This window comes from Cydia amplana, chromosome Z (assembly GCF_948474715.1).
Source record: "Cydia amplana chromosome Z, ilCydAmpl1.1, whole genome shotgun sequence".
NCBI lineage: Eukaryota > Metazoa > Arthropoda > Insecta > Lepidoptera > Tortricidae > Cydia > Cydia amplana.
In genome coordinates this window covers 10,314,234-10,329,012 of record NC_086096.1, presented here as the reverse complement: position 1 = coordinate 10,329,012, position 14,779 = coordinate 10,314,234, and the positions used below count along the sequence as shown (strand labels likewise).

At 36.9% G+C, this 14,779-nt stretch overlaps 1 protein-coding gene across 3 annotated transcripts in view; it reads left to right on the top strand.

Annotated features, from left to right (window-relative positions):
- Window positions 1-622: 622 nt before the first annotated feature.
- Window positions 623-14,779, top strand: part of LOC134661452 (ecotropic viral integration site 5 ortholog) — a 37,681-nt gene continuing 23,524 nt past the window's right edge. The window contains exons 1-2 of one of the 3 annotated variants that reach the window (XM_063517549.1): window positions 623-805; window positions 9,411-9,462. The gene's annotated coding sequence lies outside the window, so the exon portion shown is untranslated. Of the gene's footprint in view, window positions 806-9,410; window positions 9,463-14,779 lie in introns of those variants that run through there. The other 2 variants (XM_063517548.1, XM_063517547.1) reach the window with 2 other exon arrangements.

Below are 14,779 nucleotides of genomic sequence, written 5' to 3'. Positions count from 1 at the left end.
TGCATCGGTATCACGGATTGCTAGCGAAGGGCCTAAGGGCGGAATTAAACGACCAAACCTAAAAAAAAAAAAACAAAAAAAGAAAATTGACTTTACGCTATTCATTTAATCTAAATCGAGTATTTAAGCGTAAAAACCGAAGAAATATCCAAACATCAAACTTCGCACTTATTAAAGTTGTCGGAATAAAACAAAAATCATCTGCCAATTTCCATTGTCCCCACTATACAAATTGTTGCTATATAAAATTCAAAACGAGCGCCCTCTTAACAATACTCCCAAAGTTCTGGTTTACCTATAACTATTGACTTGTGTCGTGTCGAAATCTTAGTTTTATTGTATGTTGAAATTAAATCATTAGGCTTTGGCAAAGAATTGGACGACGCATGAAAGAGATGCAACACGAACATTTTTGCGAATATGGTCAGGTGTGTATAGCTGGTCAACCAAATCTTGTCAGTAAAAAAAGGCGCGAAATTCAAATTTTCTATGGGACGATATCCATTCGCGCCTACATTTTTCAAATTTGCCGCCTTTTTCTACTGTCAAGATCTGGTTGGCCAAGTATAGATGCCTTGACATTGACATGTGAATGTCATCAATGTTTTTGTGGTAGAATTTATTTCTAGTCTGTGGTCCTGTTTCGTTATTGTGAACGCACTCCCTCACGTCTAGTCTGCACTTTACTTGTAGAGTTTGCCAGCTGGGCGGTTCCAATACTTAAATTTGTACTTTACTGTTAATGTGACGCGGTTAGTGAATTTCTTCATTACAGTTGATTTTACCAGTTACTAACACACAAACTGTAAGTACTAAATTAGTTACCAGCATATTTGTTTTCTCGGTTGTCGAGTCGAATCAATACCCTGACAGGCGGTGTAAAACAACGAAAATAACAGTAACATAATTGCTCTTTTCTAAAGAGATCATATCATCTGCAAATCAGCATTGATAATCACGGAAGTTTCGGCCTTTAAAATAGGTTAGGTTTAAAGATATTTATTCTCATAAAAGACATACAAGTCACTTACACAAGAACAGAGTTATAAAGTAAAAGTAATTATATCTACGGTAGCATACAAAGTCGCTCGAGACGAGAGGTACACGCTCACGCAACTATTTTTTTTAAGGTGGGTAGTGGTTTAAAATGTAGTGCGATAATTTAGCTTTAAACTCATTGAATGAGCCTGCCCCTCTCAGATCAGACGGTAATTTATTATAAAGCTGTGCACCTTCATACGTAAACATTTTTTTACCTAATTGTGTTCTTATCTTTGGTAATACAATGAAACTCGCACGACGAGTAGTTCGTTTGGATATTTGCTTCTTCGTCATAAAGGCTAAGTTAGTATGGAGTGCACTGTTTAATATTTTTCTGACTAGAATGTTGGTACTATACATATACAATTGTTTAATATTCGTTGTGTAAAATAGTATATTTAAATGGTGATATCCATTATGTTCACAATATTTTGTTGTGCTGTCTAGTGTCAGTGGTAGACGTCAGTAATTAGATGTTTTCCAGGTCAATAAACTTGTATACTTTTCTAATGGTTTATGCGTCGTTGGACTAAAAGTAAATATGGCGATGTATAAAAATGTCTACTTGCATAAGTTCGTGCGTATATAATTTCGACGAAGTATAAAAATGTGCATCTGTATATTAGACCAAATACAAATATGTTGCGGCACTAGACTAAAAGTAAATATGACGATGTATAAAAATGTCTACTTGCATAAGTTCGTGCGTATATAATTTCGACGAAGTATAAAAATGTGCATCTGTATATTAGACCAAATATAAATATGTTGCGACACTAAATCTATTAGCTTGTTCATATTTATTGAATATTATTCGTTTTAATTTAAGAACTAGATGTTACGAGGGGATGAATTTGTTCCGTATATGTATTATTATAATCCTGGACCTATGTAAAGAAAGTAGTCATTTTAATATTCCGACTTGATAAGACTTAGACATTTGTATACTTTGAAAGTAGTCATTTTTATATTCCGACTTGATAAGACTTAGACATTTGTATACTTTGAAAGTAGTCATTTTTATATTCCGACTTGATAAGACTTAAACATTTTGAAGTATTGGCTTTCTAATACTCGGACCAATTTTTATTTTATATCTAGACATTTTTATACATCGCCATATTTACTTTTAGTCCAACGACGCATAAACCCTTTTCTAATATCATGATTTTATTAATACAAGCTTGTAAACAAAAGGCACACATTGGCCACATGACCTAAATGTTCTGGTATTGTAGTACCTTATGACTCTTAGTGCTGATTAATTAAGTTGTTACCTAATCCTAACTTAATATTGTTTAGAATATTCAACGTTTGAATTTTCCTTGCAAGCTAGACATCAAACATCAACATTTATTCAGCAAATAGGCCACAAGGGCACTTTTACACGTCAACATGGAATTTACATACAGCAAAAAAAAATACACCTTGTAGTTACTTTACCCCATTTGTCCAACACGTCTGTCATTTTAGTCCAAATTTGATACAAAAGCAGGGTGATACAGATCAGTATCTGAAAAATAAAAATATGGCTTAGCCTATATAAATAGCCAATGATACATTTTTAATAAGTTTTTCATGAACTAACTTTTAATGTCTCAAAACACAATCCTTATTGAGCTTACTGCGGGACTAGGTTGTTCTGGATAAAATTATCCTATGATAACTACTTTTTAAACTGTACGACTGATAAGCATGTAGATTTATCATAATCTTGGGGCACGGTAGTACCCCCGCCAAGACGAGCAAAGCAAAGCGCAAAGGCACTACCTACCTTTTCTCGGAGGAGGAGCATTACTTTAACAATTATAATTTTACCTTATATTGGCAATAAAGATGGAAGGTCATGAGCTCAATAGTGCTAATGATGATGAAAAGAGTGCAAAAAGATGGTCAAAGGTAATGTGTTTTCTGTGTCTCAAGTCATTGCCAATTGAACGGTTAATATATTTTGTAGAAATTTAGTCAAACTATTTCTTGCTGTTATTTTGCCAGTTAGCAAGAAACAGTAACATAGTTTGTAAGGAACAATGTATAGTTGACAAGTATTAGCACAGATCTGACGAAAGTGTCTCCCAATAATACTTTGCAAAAAAAACTTCCAAACAAAGTTGGGAGCAATCAATAGTACATGCATTGATAATTGACCGTAGTTATGCAGAAAACGACCAACTCAATTTTTTTATCAATGCAGAAAGCGACCAAAGCCACTGAGTTACGGTGTACGTCACTTTGACAAAAATAAAAAGTTGGTTGCTTTCTACGGAACTACGGATAATTGAGCTTATTGACATGGGAACTCTAACCTGTCATTTAATTTCATTTCTAAAAATCCTATGTCCCATCATATATTTAAGATGTACTTTTACCTATGCCATCAAAGGGTTTCCTGTTTCAAACCAAGTGACATGTTATGTTCTTACAATAGGTTGAATAGGTGATGCATGTATTATTATTGTTTTTAAAGTGCTGTTTTTGCGAATTTTTTTGGCAATGCTAACTGCTCTTTGCGAGTTTTTACATTTTTTTCATAGGCATTTCAATCATCTCAACACTGAACACCTAACTACCGAGAGTACCGAGTGAAATTAAATAATGACTTGGTTAATAACCTTACTATAGTCTGATATTTATTTTCATAGAATAAGTCAGTTTCAGTGAACTTTTGCAGTGTTCTAAATGTTAACATTTTTTACAGTTTCTATATTTGTACAATCAGCTGCAGAAAGAGGTGACCTCCCTTCCATAGAAATTTGTTTGCTCTTTCTGCAGCTGACTGTACCTACATTAAACCAGCTGAATAAGGTTCATAAAGTAAAAAACATATTTTTGATATTCCTTCTCATCCGCCTCCCGGATCCATCTTGGAGGTCGGCATGTGATGATCTAACTTTAATTAATAACTTCTCATACTTACAAAAGTTTCCAAATGTCTTGTTTGGAAACTTTTGTATAAGAAAATATTAGATTTGAATAAAAATTAAGATCCAAATATAACTAAGATTAATAAATATGTATTAACCTTACTACAATTATCAAGTGTAATACGCATAACAATTTGGTTTCGTTTTAGGGTTCCATAGTCAACTAGAAACCCTTGTAGTTTCGCCATGTCCACCCGCGGCTTAGCTCACTGACCTTTAGTGCTAGAAAGCTGAAATTTTACATATAATGGTAAAATAAAAACTAGAAAAAAATATTTGTTTAGGGGTCCATGAACGTGTAGTGGCGATGATTTTGTTTTCTTTGTATAGATATTTCCAAATGAGTAAGGGTCTTCTAAAACGACTTTTTGATTGAGTACATATTTTCGGAAAAAAATCGCTATGTAAGAACAAAACAACTCTACAGCCCGTGACGTCACTGTCCATTACTACGTCATATCGAATGCATGTGTATTTTTCTTGCATCACACAATACATACGTGATTGAATGCGTAGGACACGCAACGCAGTATTGCATTGCGTATACAGGGTGCCCAGTAATTAATGGATAACCTTCTAACCACCGACAGGGCACCTCAGTCTTTTTTAATAGCTAGCACCATACTTCAAATTTAGAAAAGTGCGATTATCTCGAAAACCACGAAACTTTTACTAGACCTATAAGTGCATTTTCTGGACCAGCCTAAGGTGCCCTGTCGGTGGTTAGATGGTTATCCATTAATTACTGGGCACCCTGTATACCTATGCGGTGTAATTTGGCCCTAAGATTGCTACGAATGCGGTCATTTCATGTTTTAGCGACGCGTGTTTCCGTAACCTGCAACTAGTGCCTTTGCTGCTACATATATGGGGCATTATCTATGAAAAGGGACCTTATAGTCGATGGCTCTTACGCCGCAATGCGTCAGGCGGCATTGTATTTGTATCGGAGCATCGTTAAAATGGCGTAAGCGCCATCGACAATAAGGTCCCTTTTCATAGATAACGTCACATATATCCGAGTTTAAATCAGTCGGGAGTCCAGCCCGAATAGAATATATTCGGCAGCTGCTTTGATGTTTCCAGACGCAAGGCCTCCCACGTCCCACTCGAGTGCTATTAATTATTCGCAAGAGGTTCAGGCCAAAACTTGAACTGGTTCAAGCTTTTGTTATCTTTAATATTTAGAACTCCATTTTTATACCACGACTATGATAATTTGATAAATAACAATGACTGTACTAGTATTGGTTCTATAGTAAATAGATAATAGAAATATTTCCTTATTCTTTCATATTTTTTTAAAGACATGTTTATACTCATAGGGACTCAAGCGAACATGCGCTTCGACAAACTAAAGGCAGTTGTCCCACCGCAAGCGATGAGCTATAAGCGAGTAGAACGATAAACTAGAAACGAGTGGGCGATCGGCGAGAAGCGAGTGTTAGCTTCAATAGTTTTGTCGCTCGGCTATAGGCGAGTGTTCGAGTGCGACGGGCTATTGGTCTCGCAGCCTGAGTTCAACTACCAAGCGAGCATTGCCGAGCGAGTACCGCTGAGCTAGTTTTATCTCATCGCTCTTATCTCGGCGACAAACTAGTAGAGCGAGTGTTCTCGCCGGCAGTGTGAACAGCCAGCGATGAACTATAAATATATGTATCTCTTTTACTAACACAGGATCCCTATCTTTTGTTCGTTTCTTGGGCGAGAAAATCGCCGATAGCTAATCGCTTACTCGCTCTTGGTGGGACAACTGCCAAAATTCAAATAATCTTTAAAACATAGACATTGTTATACTTCCAGCACGGTCGGTAAAATATATATTTGAATTAAGGAACACTTACTCATAGAAATTGCCCAGAAAATAGTAGTAATTACAACTGCCTGTAAACGACATATTTTAATTGATAACGCGGTACGAGACGGCACTGAAAAGGAGAGGGACGGTGGGTAGGTCGACGTACTCTGTTGTGTAGTTTGTGGTGGTTGTTGTCGCCGTGAGTAGAGTTTACAGTAACTACTAACTAGAAGGGAATCGCAAAAGTAATATTTTAGGCACACAAAGGTATCGTATCACATTGTCAGTTGCCAAGAAGGTGGATTTCTAATTGATTATTTTACTAATTTGATTAATATCATAATTCACGTGTGTAGGTATGTCGAATCCCTGCTGAAACGTGTACAGAGAATTTCATATTAATGTATCAAATTATCAGTCACGTTCACATTTGCATTTGATGAAAATAAATAGGAAAACTATTTTAACAAATAGGGTAAATCTTCTACCAAATGCGTTAAATATATTCTCGAATCGTACAGGTACATGTTGTGTTGATGCGATTCGCCTCTTATAGACTTCCCTATTCCGATTCATTTGGACAGCTCACCCCGTGTTTATAGGTACATCCTGCATTTACGCTCCGGGGTACCACTCTGCCTGACGTCTATCCGCGATAATAACGTCACGCTCATTCGTTACGGTACCGCCGCCATAAAAAACTCACGAGCACGTTCTCGATGGTTTTTATGAAAATACGTGGATATGAGGCGCATGTACTGTAGGTATTTCAGTATGGATTCATGGTACAGTCATTCGCTGGGTAGGATAACCATTCGATTCCGTACATATTTAATAATAAAGAACTTTCTTTTACGATTATATGTCAGTGTTACATTCGTACAAACTACTTAAGTCCCGAAGGTGTGTGTGTGTATTATTGATGCCATGTAGTCAGCAACAGCAAACAACTTGTTCGCAGCTAATAACTTGCTTATTTAATTTTAAAACACTTACATGAAAAACTATCGCCATGAATGTATGAAGGTAAGGAACGAAGCTCATATACGCATAGCTTGAAACAAAATGTATTACAATAATTACTTCAAAATTATCTTCTATTATTACTACATATCCAACCGCTGAAAAATTCCGTTGGAGCATAGTTGCACAAAAAGGCAATACGAGCACCTAAAATTGTAACAAAACACAGGCCACCCGTCGTTAAATAAAAATACTCAAATATTATAAATTTGTTTTTTCTACTTAATATAGTATTTTAAATCACGCGAGACCGACGTCCTTAGCGCGTTGCTTTGTCTGCTGTCTGTCTGTTTGTCTGTATGCTTAGATCTTTAAAACTACGCAACGGATTTTGATGCGGTTTTTTTAAATAGAGTGATTCAAGAGGAAGGTTTATCTATAATTTGTTAACCCATGCGAAGCCGGGGCGGGTCGCTAGTTTACCTATAAGGCAATAAGCTCTCAAACTATACCCTGCACACAACGTAACGGTTTAAGTTAATTTTAATTCAAACAAAAACGCTTCTAATGCAAAGAAAAATGATAAAAAATTCAAAATGGGCCAGTACGCGATAGCTACAGTATGTATACGTACGATATAGTCATGAGCAGTAGATATACATATATATGCTGTTATATCTGATTCGTTGGATGTTAATCCAATCACAATCTAATTACCTCTATCAAAGGTGATACGAACATGGTAGACCAGTGTAAGTGCGCTTTTCGAGTAACCATAATGACTAATTTCGAGGACACAATTACACTGGTCGCCTCAGCGCCGACTAAGTAACCAATTGGAATAACCACACAGGCTGGTATAGTATCAAATTAGAGAACGGGAAACGTCAGTAGCCGGCCGATGAGTCACGGTGCGTTCTACCTGCCCACGTGGGCCGTGTGTCCGCTTTAGGTATAATACCTTCTATTAGTCAACTATAATGAGTTTGCAATTCCTTTTCAAAATGTAGTGATCGGCGTGCAGACATAGGGGTCTAAAATTAGCAAAAAACGAACAGTTATATTTTGATCACGGTTATATTGAACATAGGATGGGTAAGTAAATATTAGAGATGCCCCGAATAGTAGTTTTGGCCGAATACCGAATACCGAATATTCGGCCCCTCTCTTGGCCGAATACCGAATATTCGGCGACCGAATATTCGGCATGACATGCGAACATTTTGATTCACAATTATTATGAACACTGATCGCTATTAACAAAGCTCCACGTTAATTGACGTTAGCTAAAATATATTTTTATTGAACAGCATTAATGAATAGAGTCAAACAAAATAGACTCACGATAAAAATAAAATATTTTTTAATCAACAAATGCTCAAAAAAGAGTCTTCGTATTTAACAACTTTCCAAGAACACATTCTAAATACACCTACATAGTTTTCGGTTATTTTTATTGTGCAATTTTTCTTTTTAAGTAGGTGCAACAGATATTCGGTATTCGGCCGAATAGTAGGCAATATTCGGCGGAATACCGAATATTCGGCAAAGTGGCCGAATAAGCCGAATACCGAATAGTTGCCGAATATTCGTGGCATCTCTAGTAAATATGACGAGACGTCCAAGACTATAAAATATACGTAGCTAAATCATAATAGCTTCACTGATTCAAAACACTAATCACTTTTCGCTAAGCCAAATCGTGTAGTTTGTGCGAGATATGTTTTTGCACAAGTATACCAGAAATAGTTTAGTATCGCTTGCGTGATTGGTACAGTCACTTGCAATTCCAATCTTATTTGAGAATAGTAGAGACTAGAGACACACTCATACATATATAATTATATATGTCTCTAGTTTCTGTAATATTTAATTGTGCTAAATATTGTTGTAGGTACATAGGTGGACTGTACGGTTTGTAACTTATGTTTGATGAGTATAAAATATGAAATCAGAAAATTGGCTTTGATTTTTGCAATTGGCTGTAAACCCGGTTTATTCGATTTCGGTGAAACCGGGTTTGTGATCCCTAGCCATATCCAATGAGAGCTTTCATTATCTACACTCGTCAGTTTGAACAAAAACTTTTAATTTTACATCATCATCATCTTATACATTGTACGTACATAAAACACATACCAGACTCGGAACTAGTGCACTGAGGTTAGGTGGGCCAAGTGCCCCTCATGGGGCTAGTAACCCTCACTATTTATTGAGGTATTTCAAGTACATGATATAATTGGAGGCCTTTGCTCCATGGCGATTATCCCGCAGTCCCGTGGGGATCAGTGCGCCACCTCACCTTGCCATAATTTAACCAGGTTATTTACAAATGGAATACATACATGAAAATGTCTGTCAATAAAAATCGAACACCTAAATACGAATGAATGGAAGATTGCAACTGCGAAATGCAATTATGGGTGGCTACATGGATCCTAAAATCCACTTGTAACCGTTATTTGCCCAGTTATTTATTCCTCGTCTCTCTGATCGCTTTGCAAAGTCAGTCATTTCATATGCCAGAGATTCATATTTGATTTTCATATGCGCACGAATGGGTTCGTTGCAGTCTTTTTTTAGCACGGACTCGGCAGTCGAACCGCTCACTGATAGCCTGATATCGTCATTCTGTGTACTTTCTGAATGGAAATCGGTACCATAATGTTTTTTTTTTGTTTCAGTTTGTTTATGTTTGACCCTCTGCCAGCTGCGACAAACCCAATTACAAAACAGGTAAATATGAATGACGTTACCGTATTATTATTGTAGTAGTTTGTGTCACTGGATAATTCGCTGATTGCAACAATACTTGTCAATTTACTTTGACCTAAACATGTGCACTGCTTTGATTGCAGAAAGATTAGACCCATTATTTAAGCTCCGATAGTTTGAAAAATGCACATTTTATTTTTAATGCAAGTGGGTTCACTCGTGTAACGTCACACTCACAACTGTCACAAGACAGTTCACCGCCTTCTCCAGAGAACTCCGTCTACAGTGTGATACGTGTCGTACCTACTTGACCAACGTAACCTAATGGATTCAAATTTGCCCGCAAATTAACTGTAGGTATATTCTTATATATTTACTGGACTAAAACCGAACTGAAATTAGTCCATCACTTTCGTACATCAGATCTACTACAATCCGAAAAAATCTCAGATCTACTATAAAACGAATAAATCTTACCTCAAAAATGAATTTACTATCCAATTTCAATAAGTCTTGATTTGATATCAGCCTCAGTGCATATCGTTCGCGCCCAATATGAATTCGAGCTGCATACACAGGCTTAGACTATTGGTTGCATCATGTACCGGAAAAGTGCCCTGAAAAAACGCACTGAACCCCGGATTAACCCAGAATGAACCCGATAGTAGGTATTTCTTTTAACTTGTTTAGTTCTGGAATTCATTGCCATACCTATAATAGAATACCTAGTTGATTCAAATGAAGCAAACTTGAACTCGATTTCCCCTATAATGCATACATTTTAGCACTGGGCGCGCAGACCTAAAGCGGATGAATAGATTATTTACTCGAATATTCAAACTGATTGAGGTACACCTCAATAGGTAGCTGGGTCTGCCTGAGTCTGCCTTATAGATGTAGATGAATGGGATTACCCGTTACACATCTCATTTTAGAGGTTAATTCCCGTAGCAACGAGTAGGTACTAGGTGCACGGTGGGTGGACACTAGGTAGACGCCGGGGGCGGAGCAATAGGGATGATGAAACATGTTGAAATGTATAACAAACTCTAGTGAAATAGATAGAAAAAGAGCAATTTATCACAATAATTTGGAGAAAAATATGTGAAAACGATAATAAATACAACACCTCAAACTGCAAATTTAAGTTTATTTTTTTAACTTCCAAGAACGAAAAAAACCGAACAAGTGCTAGTCGGGCTCGCCCACCGAGGGTTCAGTAGAAATTTAACATTTTTTACAAATTTATAGTTTTCAGAGTTTTCCCTGTACTTGTGTGTAAACGATTTTACTTGCCAAATTTCATAGTTCTTTGTCAACGGGAAGTACCTACCCTATACATTTTGATTCCCAGTAGGGCTATGATGGCCGGCTCTTTATCATTTGTCACCATGGCTGTCACGTTCTAACAAATATGTAAGTGCGAAAGTGACGCATAGCATGACAGGTGATAAAAATACGACCATGATAGCTGGTCTGGTGTCGAAATATACGTTTTTTTTGCGGCATAAACGGCCGTATCTTTTTTTACGTTAACTTAGATGTTTGATTTTTTCACAGCTTCATGATACTGTAGTTTATGGTTTTTCAATTAGAGTCCCCTCGGCTTACAGTCCCGCACAATTATTATTAAAACTAAATATTTATATGTTAACATTATCTAAACAGCATTGTTTTTCCCTGTTGTGATTATATTTAATATATTCAGACAGTGTGACATACGATACGATAAAAGCTTTTCTTTTAACTATTCAACAATAACGTTAGTGCTATTAGACAGCCTTTGGTCCCAGTTGATATGCTATTTTCGAAACGACCATTTATGTCAATGCTGGCTTAGAGTCGAACGAGATATTATTTCTAAAGTTGTGTATATTTCTACAAGTGGTATTAGCTGAATAATGAGAACTTTTTAAGTAGAAATATTAACCTCGCGAAAATATCAAGAATGTTTAAGTAAGATACAATTTTTGAAGAAACCTCCCAATATAGTTATATCGTAGATATAACTCAGGTGGTTGATAAATTATTATTATTGTAATTGATTATTACGGTGAGATTTAAGGTCTCCGCCTACGCGGATGAAAGGGTCTTGAACCAGGAAATTTTATTAGTTACAATATCTTTTCGAATTTCGATATAAGGAAACTGGAAAATGTGTTTCGTCCAAGAAATATAGTGTAATATAGATCTCTGTCTATGACATTGTAGGTATAAAGGGAATTTGTTACCTTTACCGAATAATCATCTAAGCAAGATTTTCTGCTTATTCGAAGTTTTTTTTTCATAGGCGAAGTTTGAGATATAAGTGTATGTACTTTTTTTGCTAGTCTATTATGATGTCCCACTGCTGGACAAAGGCCTCCCCCCTAGTCTTCCACAACCCCTGATTTAGTGCCTCTTCCGGCTAGGTGAGAAAGGTATCTAGGTCGTCGTCGTCCCGCCATTTCCGTCTGGGCCTGCCGTGTCCGCGCCCTTCTGGCATCCACTTGGTAGCTACACAAGCCCATCTGTCTGGACGCATGCGGCAGACCTAACTGGCCCAGTCCCATTTGAGCCTAGCAGTCTTCTCGCCGACGTCAGCAATGCGGGTTTTTGCGCGCAGCGTGGTGTTCCGGATACGATCGGTCCTTTTCACACACTAAAATGCTGCGCTCGATGGCCCCCGTTGGCAAATCTTCAACTTGAACTTCTGACTCTCTTGGCGAGTGACCATTTGAGCACCGTAGGTTAGGATGGGCAGGATACACATGTCGACGAGTTTTCGCTTCAGTGACAATGTAAGGCTACCCTTCATCAGCTCTTTCATGGACAAGTAGCTCTTCCATGTGTTTTCGACACGGCGCTCAATTTCTTTGTCTTGCCTGTATGTTGCTGAAAGAGACTAACTGGCCCAAGTAAATATACTTACTCGTCAACATAGTTTAATTTACATTTAACATTCTGATGCTAAGTAATTAAACTTCTGTGCAATCTTATTTCTTATATAGATTTTCTCACTAAACAAACTGAGAGTAAGTTTTTTGATACACTTCAATCGGGTATTCGTAGTAATGGAGTGGCGGAGGGTTTAACTAACAACGTGGCCGTATCTCGGTGTGGGAGCGAAGTTTTTGTTCGTTACAATACATCGCAAGCTCTATGCCACAGAACATATTAAAGAGGTTAGAACGGCTATCGCGCGCAGTTAGTATCGGAACCGGTGTCGCCGCTCGTTCCTCTCCACATTTCCACATTTCTCGCGCAACGGTAGTAAAAACTTGTGTGCCTGGTGAATGGATACGCCTCCTTTAGACAGATTTGATGTCTGGCTTCTTAATCTGAACGTTATTGTGGCGCAAAAGGCATGTTTACGTTTTTCGGTCAGCGCGGGCGAGTACTAGCATGCGAGCGTTTGCTCATAACCGGCGGCGACACGTACGTCGTACCCTGCTCGCATCGCCATTCTACTTGTCCTGTGCTCTATGCAGTGCCCTCGGTTTGTTAGCGTCGTGTCGTTGTAGTTCAAACGAGAACTGTAGCTATGTTACAATTCCATGCCAGACAACATTTTCACAACTCATGGATAACTAGTTGGAGTTTAACTAATAACGCCTATAGGTATAGATATGCATCATCTTATAGAATTGAGGTTGAACAGTCAGTGATAAAAAATGTTGAACATAGGTCACACAGTCAGTTCTTAAAATAAGTCCGTTAATTTCAAGGGTGCATTCCGGAGCTTTAATTAAGTTTCTAAAAGAAACGGGTATTCTAATTAACTCCATTTTGGAGATAATCAGTGATTTATATTATTATTTTCGGGGAAAATTGTCTTGTTAAGAGAGATAGAACTTTAGCAGCTACCTTCAGGCTACATAATATTTACGATAGGCTTCGGTAGACTTTATATGGAACATGGAGATTACTTCTCATATGTAACTGTTATTTTTAGGGTCCCGTGCCTTAAAAGGTAAAAACGGAACCCTTATACAAGTACAAGTCATTTTAGTAACTATCCCAAATTTGAAGATAATTTTTCTCTGAAAGCCGACGCAAAAGTGTAAACTTGCATTAGGTTAAGCGTACTTATAGTCTGAGGTACCTACAACTACGAATTTCTTTAACTAGCTTTTTTTACATGAATATGTACGAAGTATTGTATTTTACCATGCAGTTCTTGTGCACCAGAAAGTCCAAGGACTGTTTCAATTGCAAATATATATAATCTATATTTAAGTTAGATATTGAGTATCCTCGCAGTGAGTCACGCGGCACTCTGCTAGTATACAAACTGTAACTTGATTTGTTTGCTGGCGCCAATGTCAACAACTCGACACCAACGCTGTTCTAATCGAAGTTCCTTAAGAGCTTTTCCGCTACAAAAAATACATTACAATTTTACCTAGCATTACTTACGTTAAAAGTAAAAGACGTCCTTTAAGTAAGAATGTCAACGGCCTTGGGGATGTTGGATAATTGATTAGGAGCGCTTTTACTTAATCTTTTTTTAGGTATTTACTTACCTACAATTTTATGTTTAAGTTGAAGCATCAGTGTGCCATGAATAAATATTCTAAGTAACTAAGTAGTTATCTTTCATTAAGAATAAGAAAAGTAATTTTAAATTGATATATTTTTAGCCAAGTAACTTGCTGTTTCCGTATTCTACTGGAAGACTACATCTGACTAAATAAATCTAGTTTAAAATCTATTTTGATTTTAACGCACTATTCTCCGTCCCGGCGGCAACCTACCTTTATTAGAAAATATACTATATGGAAATGTACGTGCCTACGAATATTTTATGCAAGACGCCGAGAGCATAATATTTACTGTATATGACTTCGTATAACATGTAAAGCCATGCTTTGTGTAAATGCCTCTTACATTACACTGATATATTTCTATTTGTGAATGAACCACATATATTATTAGTATTTCCTTTCAGCTTTTTCGAGGGTTATAATGTTATAAACTATGAGAGCTTTGTGACATACATTTTATTGTTACTGTATAGTACATTTTTGAAACTACTCTATTCGCTCAAACATGTGTAGTAAATAGGTAAACTAGGTTACAATTATAGTGATAGATAATTATTGTTCAGTATTTAATTAACTTTCGCACGTTGTCTAGTAAGTCACGCCCTCTTTAGGGAGCATTAACCACCCTGATATTTCTTTTTTATTCTACTCAAATTCAATATATCGAAAGCGTCAGAAGCCCTTAAACTATTTAGATTAATTGACACAGGCACCTAATTAAAACGTTTACGAAATAGTATTCCTAAAAACAATATTGTTTTATCTACAGCGTTAGGTTTCCATAGTGTTACTAGACGTGATTTTTCGGTGGC